This window comes from Spermophilus citellus, assembly GCF_964194105.1.
Source record: "Spermophilus citellus genome assembly, chromosome: 5".
NCBI classification, from domain to species: Eukaryota; Metazoa; Chordata; class Mammalia; order Rodentia; family Sciuridae; genus Spermophilus; species Spermophilus citellus.
The window spans coordinates 89,545,361-89,553,015 of NC_138186.1; the positions used below are offsets into that span (position 1 = coordinate 89,545,361).

The 7,655-nt window shown below is 37.0% G+C and overlaps 1 protein-coding gene across 1 annotated transcript in view; it reads right to left on the reverse strand.

Annotated features, from left to right (window-relative positions):
• The window catches only part of LCA5 (lebercilin LCA5), an 82,260-nt gene extending 77,226 nt beyond the window's left edge, over nucleotides 1–5,034 (reverse strand). Inside the window, exon 1 of the mRNA XM_081295971.1 lies at nucleotides 4,929–5,034. The gene's annotated coding sequence lies outside the window, so the exon portion shown is untranslated. The remainder of the gene's footprint in view (nucleotides 1–4,928) is intronic.
• Nucleotides 5,035–7,655: the final 2,621 nt, after the last annotated feature.

Sequence of the window (7,655 nt, forward strand, 5' to 3'; positions counted from 1 at the left end):
CTTTGAAATAAAAAAGGAAATAAAAACCACCCAAGATAAGCAGAAAACTTTTCATTTTTCTTTTAATACGGAAACTTGTATTTTTTCTGATAATTGACCTCTATTATTTCCACTGTTTTGAAACTTCTGCTGGTTAAATAACAGACCTGCTCTCTTCATCTTTTTGATCTATTTTCAAAGAATTTTAACTTGGTTTATCCTCATAACCATCATTTTTTAAAAACTGTGCTACTAGACATAGTGGCACACACCTACAACTCCAGTAACTTGGGAGGCAAAGCCAGAAGGATCACAAAATTCAAGGCTAACTTCAGCAACTTAGCAAGACCTTTTCTCAAAATTAAAACTATAAAGGTCTGGAGATGTAGTTCAGTGGTAAAGCACTCAAGACCAAGTCCAATGCCCAGTACCAAAATAAATGAATGAATAAGTAAAAATAAAAACTGTGCCAATATTTTCACTTCAAAGAACTCTCCTTTCTGATTTTAAAATAATTACTTTGTTCTTGCTTTATTGAGGCAATATATTTTCATTTCTGAGAATAAACATGCACTTTCCTGTTTGTCTCTACTAATTTGAGGATTCTTTTACATAGTGTCAGTTTCTTCTGTTTATCATAGGCTTTTTATTTATACACTATTAATTTTATTTCTTTGAAAAGAATTCTTCGTTGGCCATTTGTTTTATTTAGCTTTTTTGGTGCTGTGACCTTAAAACCTAACACAAACAATTTTAGAGGAGGAAAAGTTTATTTGGAACACAAGGTTTCAGGTCTCAGTCCACAGCCAGCCAGCTCCATTGCTCTGGGCCCTAGGTGAGATGGAACATAACGGCAGAAGAGTGTGGTAGAGGAAAGCAGCTAAAGACATGGCACCTGGAAGCCTACCTCTCCCAACTAGTCCCCACTTCCTAAAGTTTCCACCACATCTCAAGAGTACCACCAGCTAGGGACCGAGCCAACACAGGGGCTTGTGAGAGATACTCCAGATTCAACCCATATCACCCTCCCCTTCTTAAAACATTCTCTTTTCTTAGTTTTCATAGCCATCTGCTTTTTTGGTTTTCTTACTACTCCACTGTTCCTGTTCTCTAAATGCTAGAATACCCATGGCACCACACACTTGCCCTCTTTATGTACACTCTCTCTTAGGTGATCACATCTAAATCTGACTTCCAGACTGATATATCCACCTTCCTATTTGACAAATCATTTCAAATTTACATTTTCAAAACTCAAATGGCCATCTGTCTCCTTTCTACCCCAACTCTTCCCTATCTCATTAAGTAGCATCTCCATCTACTTAATTACTCACGTCACAAATTTAGGATCACGCTGGATTTCTTTTTCCCCTCACATAATATACCAAGTCATCCACAAATCCTGGTGGTTTAATCTCCAAAATATATTCCAGATCTGACTATTTCTTACCATTTAAACTGCTAGAGCCCAAGTCTGAGTTATCATCTTTTCTCACTTGCAATTCTGCTATAGCCTCCTGATACCATGCTTTCAAGCTTCAATTTCCAGCCAGTTCTTTGCACAGCAGTCAGAAAATGCAACTTGAAACAGATCAGATAGCACTGTTCTCCTGCTTAATATACTTCAATGGCCTCCTAAGGCCATAAGATTCCTTGAGGTCTACAAATTTTTATAAGATTCAGCACTTCTGCCTCCTCCTCCTCCACCCTTATCTCATGCTACTCCTCCCATCTCTCCTTTCAAGCAAGATGATCTTCTGTGCTTCCAACATGCCAAGCCTCTGTACATGCTGCACCCTCTACCTAGAATTTCAAAGGTGGCTCCTTCTCTTATTCCTTTTCTCAACACAAATGCTACCTTCTCAAAATCAGCGCCACTTGCATGTCTATTAAACTGAGTTCATTAACTCTATCCTATTACTCAGTTTTGTTTTCTTCATAGGCCTGTCACCACTACAAATCATCTTACATTTATAATCTTACCAGTCCTACTAAATGTGAGACCCATGCAAACAGAAATCATGTCATTATCATTACCATGATAATGACACCACTACGCATTATTTGTGAAAAGAATGGTTATTCCATAATGCTTTTCCAAACAGGATATCAACAGTTTAATTTAATAAAATTTACCTTTTTTGTTTTAAAGGAAATGTTAAATTTTCCCTCTTTCAAAATAATTGCCCAAGACATAAATAAATCTCTAAAATTCCTGAGAGAAAAGTTAGCAAATCAAATTTTTGCTCAGAAACTCTGCCATCATTAAGTTGGAATATTTTTTCTGGACATAAATAACGAGAGACCTAACAGGGATTCAGAATGATAAATTTTAGCTGCATTTATATTAATAATTTTTACTTGACTAATAAAATCTAGTTATATTATTAAATGAATTTTTTCTCTGAAAAGAAAAAAATTATCTAGGTTAAGAGGTAGCACACTGAAGATTTATACACTGTGTAGTTCTCCAACTAATTAAACCTAATTCACTGTGACCAGGATTGAATCAGTAATTAGTTATTTATCTGTTTTTCCTATTGATGTGTGGCTGAGTGGGGGTTAGGTAATGTAGCTTCTTTTCTAAAACTGGCCTAGAGTGTTACTACAGCAGTGATACAAAACTGTCAAATCTAATATTTGTCACTTTTTTATCCCAAAATAAACTCCTTTTTAAAAAAATCTCAAGCAATATAGATTACACCTAACAGGTCAGGAAAATAAAGATTAACAAAAATTCTTTCAGTGCTAGAATGTTTCCTTTATATTCAGTCTCAAATGAAACAAAGTAAACCTACAGTATATAATATCATAATCATATCTTATTTACATGATTCAAAGAAAGGCTTTTGATTTTTTTAAGGTTTTTTTTTTCATTTTAAGAGGGGAAACTGCATACAACAAAGAATTCTTAATATCTTGACATATTCCTATGCTAAGTTTCTTTATATGAAACACTGTTGCCTAGCTACCTTTGCTTTTGGTAAAAGAGCTCACCCAAAAGGCAGCTGGTGAGTAAAATGAAAATAAACTAAAAGAAAGATACAAACAAGGAGTTCTCTTTCCCCCAAAACAAAAGGAAGTTTCTACAGATGAGATAAAGGTAAAAACTATATTGCTACATTAAAACTATAACTGCTTATTCTACAAAACAGAAAAGATTAAGAAACAAATAAACCAAGTAAAGTTTTCTCATTTCTTTATTTACGTGTTCCTTCATATTTATAAACAATCTTCTTGTCCTACTACATTTATTTTCACAATAACTACTCTTCCTTAAAAATCAAACTATGTTAAAATAAAACTTTGCAAAACATCTAAAAAATTAAAACTGTGTGTAGATTTTAAGTATGACTTTAAATAGCGTCAGTCAGATCATGGTAAATGCTAGACTTAAAATTTAAGGTATTATCAGTTTCTTTTAACCAGCATTTTGAAATAACAGGTCAAATGAAAGCATCTTTGCTGCAGTATGTATTCTTAGAGTTTAGTCAGTCAAATGAAGTCATCACAAAACCTCCCTTCATTCAAACATAAAACATTTGCTTACAACCTAAACTACACATGAAGTGGAAATACCAAATGAGTAAGATGATGATTCTTCTTCTTCTTCTTTCTTTTTTTAATTATACATGGGCACAATATCTTTGTTTAGTTATTTTTATGTGGTGCTGAGGGTAGAACCTAGTGCCTCATATATGTGAGGCAAGCACTCTGTCACTGAGCCACAACCCCAGCCCTATACTTCTGCTGTACTCCCATTAAGAAACTCTTGCCAAGAAGAGAAAGATAAAGTAACAGAGTATAAGAACTTATGATGTAAAAGGAAGTATAAGCGGCTAAGTAAACACAGAACCAAGATAAAAGAAAACTCTGGGAAGCTTTCCACAGGAAATAATACCTAAATTGAGTCTCAGGGTATTAGTAGAAGTTATGCATAAATGTAACTTTAGGGGACAGGCTGTAAATTTTAGGGGAATGGGTGTTTAATGAGGTTAGTAAAAGAAAGTAGTAGGTAAGGGAAGACCTTGTTTCTACAAGAGGAAGCAGCATATGCAAAAGTTAAAGGCATAAGGAAACCACAGTATATTATCAAGCTGCAAATAGTTTACAATTCTGTTGTCTAATACTGTGACTACTAAGCACTTGAAATGTAGCTCATCAGAATTGAGATATGCTGTAAAAGTTAGTAACTTATTACTAATCAATGTCAGTATCTGTTCCAGGCCACAGAGTAAATAAAAGAGGGATTTAAATTCAGGTGAACAGAACCAGTTAAAACAATGTACCCAGGTTCATTCAACATACATAACACAAGGCTGAGTGTCCACTTCAATTAACTTACGCCAAAAGGCATAGTTTTTGCTATCTTCCTTTTATCCCATCCCTGAATGATGTTTTAAAAATTCACAACCTAGACAACAGTGCCTTTCCACTCCAATCATGGTCTAATAACAATAAACCTGTTATCCCCGAGGTACCAAAAGTCTCCCCCTTCTTGGTACCGTCCCTTCTGAACCATCTTGAGTCTCTACAGGCCTCCTGGGTTTTGTTTATTGCTAATAACTTTAGTCGCTTCTTTAGATCTGCTTGCTTCCTTCTCTTCCCAACAAATAAACCTGCCTTTTCCAATTCTTTCTCCTCCTAATTTGCCAGTTCCCCATCTGCCTGTCAGCCTCTTCTCCTCCCAACTCTCCCAGCTGCCGAGATTATTCTCTTACGACTTTCTTCTCCCCCAGGTCCCCAAATCCTCCCTCATCCCTAATCCTTTCAAACCCCCTGCTTTAATAATTCCGCTTGCAATCCCATCCTCAAGCGTCTGGTGGTCAGCTTCCCCTACGCCCAACCCGTCTCTCCTCGCACCCGGGCCTACCCCGGTCTCCACGCCCTCCCCAAACCCAACCCTCCTCGGCTCCTCAGGAGACCAACGCGGCGTCCCGCCTCCTTGCCTGCCTTCTCTGGACCGAATTCCTAGGCTGGACCCCGGCGTCTAGCCGCCAAAGTGCGGGTGCCAGGCTCCTGCGGAAGCTGCGGGTGAGTGCCGCGGTTGCCGGGTGCGGGAAGTTTGAACCCTGGGAAGGGGTAGGGGCGGGGACGGCGGCTCCAGGGTGGCAGCGGTAAGGCGACTTCGGCTCCAGGGTAACGGAGGCAGAGGCCCAGACTGCACCGCGGGATTCCCTCAGCCAATGATGCTTCTCGCCGGGTTCCCATTGGCCTCTCTTTCCAGATGGCCTTTTCTATTGGTTTCAGTGAAATTGGAAGGCGGGACGACGAATGCGACAGAGGACGGCTATTGGTCGATCACTCTAGCTGTAACAGCGCTCGCGAAGGAGGGTGTTCGCCGCGAAGCTCCTTGCGCTTGAGGGGCGTAGGGGTCTGTGCTCCGGAAAGCGCTACTGCGAAGCTTGTCGGGCCCTTTGTGATGGGGGAAGAACGCGGGCGGAGGGGAAGAGCATTCGTGAAAAGAAATGTAAAATTGGCGACTGCGTAATTAAAAAGCATTGGAAATAGCGTGGTTTTAAATGAGGCAGGAAAAAAATTATAAGTGGCTCGTACTTCTCGGTCTCTTTGCTGATTTTCTTTTTCCTGATTTTCAGAAGCATTTGAGGTTGGTGTATTAATGCGCCTGTGGCAAGGTTTGGGCCTTCGTCAATGACGAACATGCCTTAAATTTGGCTTTTTAGGTTGTGAAACAGGTTTGCAGTGGAACGGTTTTTGAAATACACTTGCACACACTGCTTTTTAAAGGAAGTGTACTAAAGTGCATGTTAGTAGCCTAAGACTTGTTCTATGCTGTATTTTCCCCTTTAAACGTCAGCGGTGCTTTAAAAAGCATGAAGTACAGAAGGTAGGAAACAATAAAAAGAAAATCCTCTTAAGGATTTTAAATCTCTCTAAGCCTTCTCATCAAGATGATTTAACCCCATACTCTGCTGCTTTTGCAGTTCATTTGTCACTGGATTTTTACCTGCAGAAAATCTAATTCTGGAGTGCAAATGAGTTCTAATCAATCTTCTGACTATTAAATGTGGTAATTAAATATGGTAATTTCTTGCGTCTCCGTTTTTTCCACCTGTGCACTATTTCAGAGATTTCATTTTATCCTGTCAATATATTTTGCTTCAAGTTACAGACTAACCCACCTAAACAACACTGTAGTTAAATCTAATTTTCGTTATACACAACGTATCTGTATAAGATCACAATCGACTGTTAGTGAAAATAAAATGAGCAATCTCTAAAATTGCGCTGAAACATTTTTCATCAGTTAATCTATCTCCTAATACTCTTTGTTAAAATAGCTTGCTGGTTATTATTGACTCTAGTAGTACTGGATAGTTGATTAAATGTCTTAGTGTATTGCTTTTAAAGGAAGTTGCTGGGTGAAATCGAGAAACATACTATATTTGTGTGGACAAATGAATGACTATCAGAGTCAAATAGGGATTGCAGGCACTCAAGGACAACTAAGACTAAAACTAACCATCTATTCAGCGCTTAGAATATTACAGGCTGTGCAATCTCATTCCATCTTCATCCATGGTTCTAGACAGGTATTGTTAGTCTTTGTTTATACTTGAGAAAACAGAAATTTAGAAGGTGGAGCAGCAGATAAGTGGTAACAGTAGGATACAAACCCAGTCAAATTCAAAATCCATCAGTTTCAAATTTTAGCACCTGAAGTATCTTTTACCTACAGGTTAAAGGAATTACTTACCTACAGGTTAAAGGAAATTACTGGTAAGCAAGAAAATATCTAAAAGGCCAACTCATCTCCACAAAATCATCTAATTGTAACATATTTTAGACATCCTTTCAACATGCAATTTTATTCATCCTATCATATTAAAAATAACTGACTTTATCTGATCTTGAAAAAAATTATAAACTTCCAGAAATAAAAATAACAGTTTATTGAATTAACTTTTAAATTATCCCTAAGTATGTGATACCAACTTAAAAAGTTTTTACATGCCAGGTGCACTGGCACACACCTATAATCTCCAGCAGGAGTCTGGGAGTCAGCCTCAGCAATGGCAAGGCATCTCTAAATAAAATACAAAATAGGACTGGGGATGTGGCTCAGTAGCCCAGTACCCCTGAGTTCAATCCCTGGTACTCCTCCCCCCTAAAAAAAAAAAAAAAAAGTTTTTACATGATGTTATATAGTTTTCATGTAAATCATTTTTTATGGGACTAGAATTTTCTCAGATTATATGATTTGCCATTTCATTTCACTACATTCTACATAAGATTCTTATTTTCATAAAAGAAAAAAGAAAGCTTGTTAAACCACATTTTTACATTTCTATCACTTGAAATTATCTTTAACAGGAATGTCTTCTTATTGTTAATAGGCAGAGTAATAAGTAGTTTTTCCACCTATAGACCATCCAGAATTACAAGGACCATAATTTTTAAAGGCAAGACATACTATATATAATATGTTGAAAAGCACACAAATCTAATTATTAAGTTCAGTTGTCCATTTAATACCATTCTTTTTTTAAAAAAAAAATCAGTGTCAATTTTCTATGTTTCACATAAATGTGATGAATAATAAAATTAAACAATTTAAATCTCACTTTCACTCTTGGTGTGAGATTATTTATTAATAGATGATAGGTAAATAATAGGTTGTTAGCATATAATATTAACTTTTAAACAGTACTAAC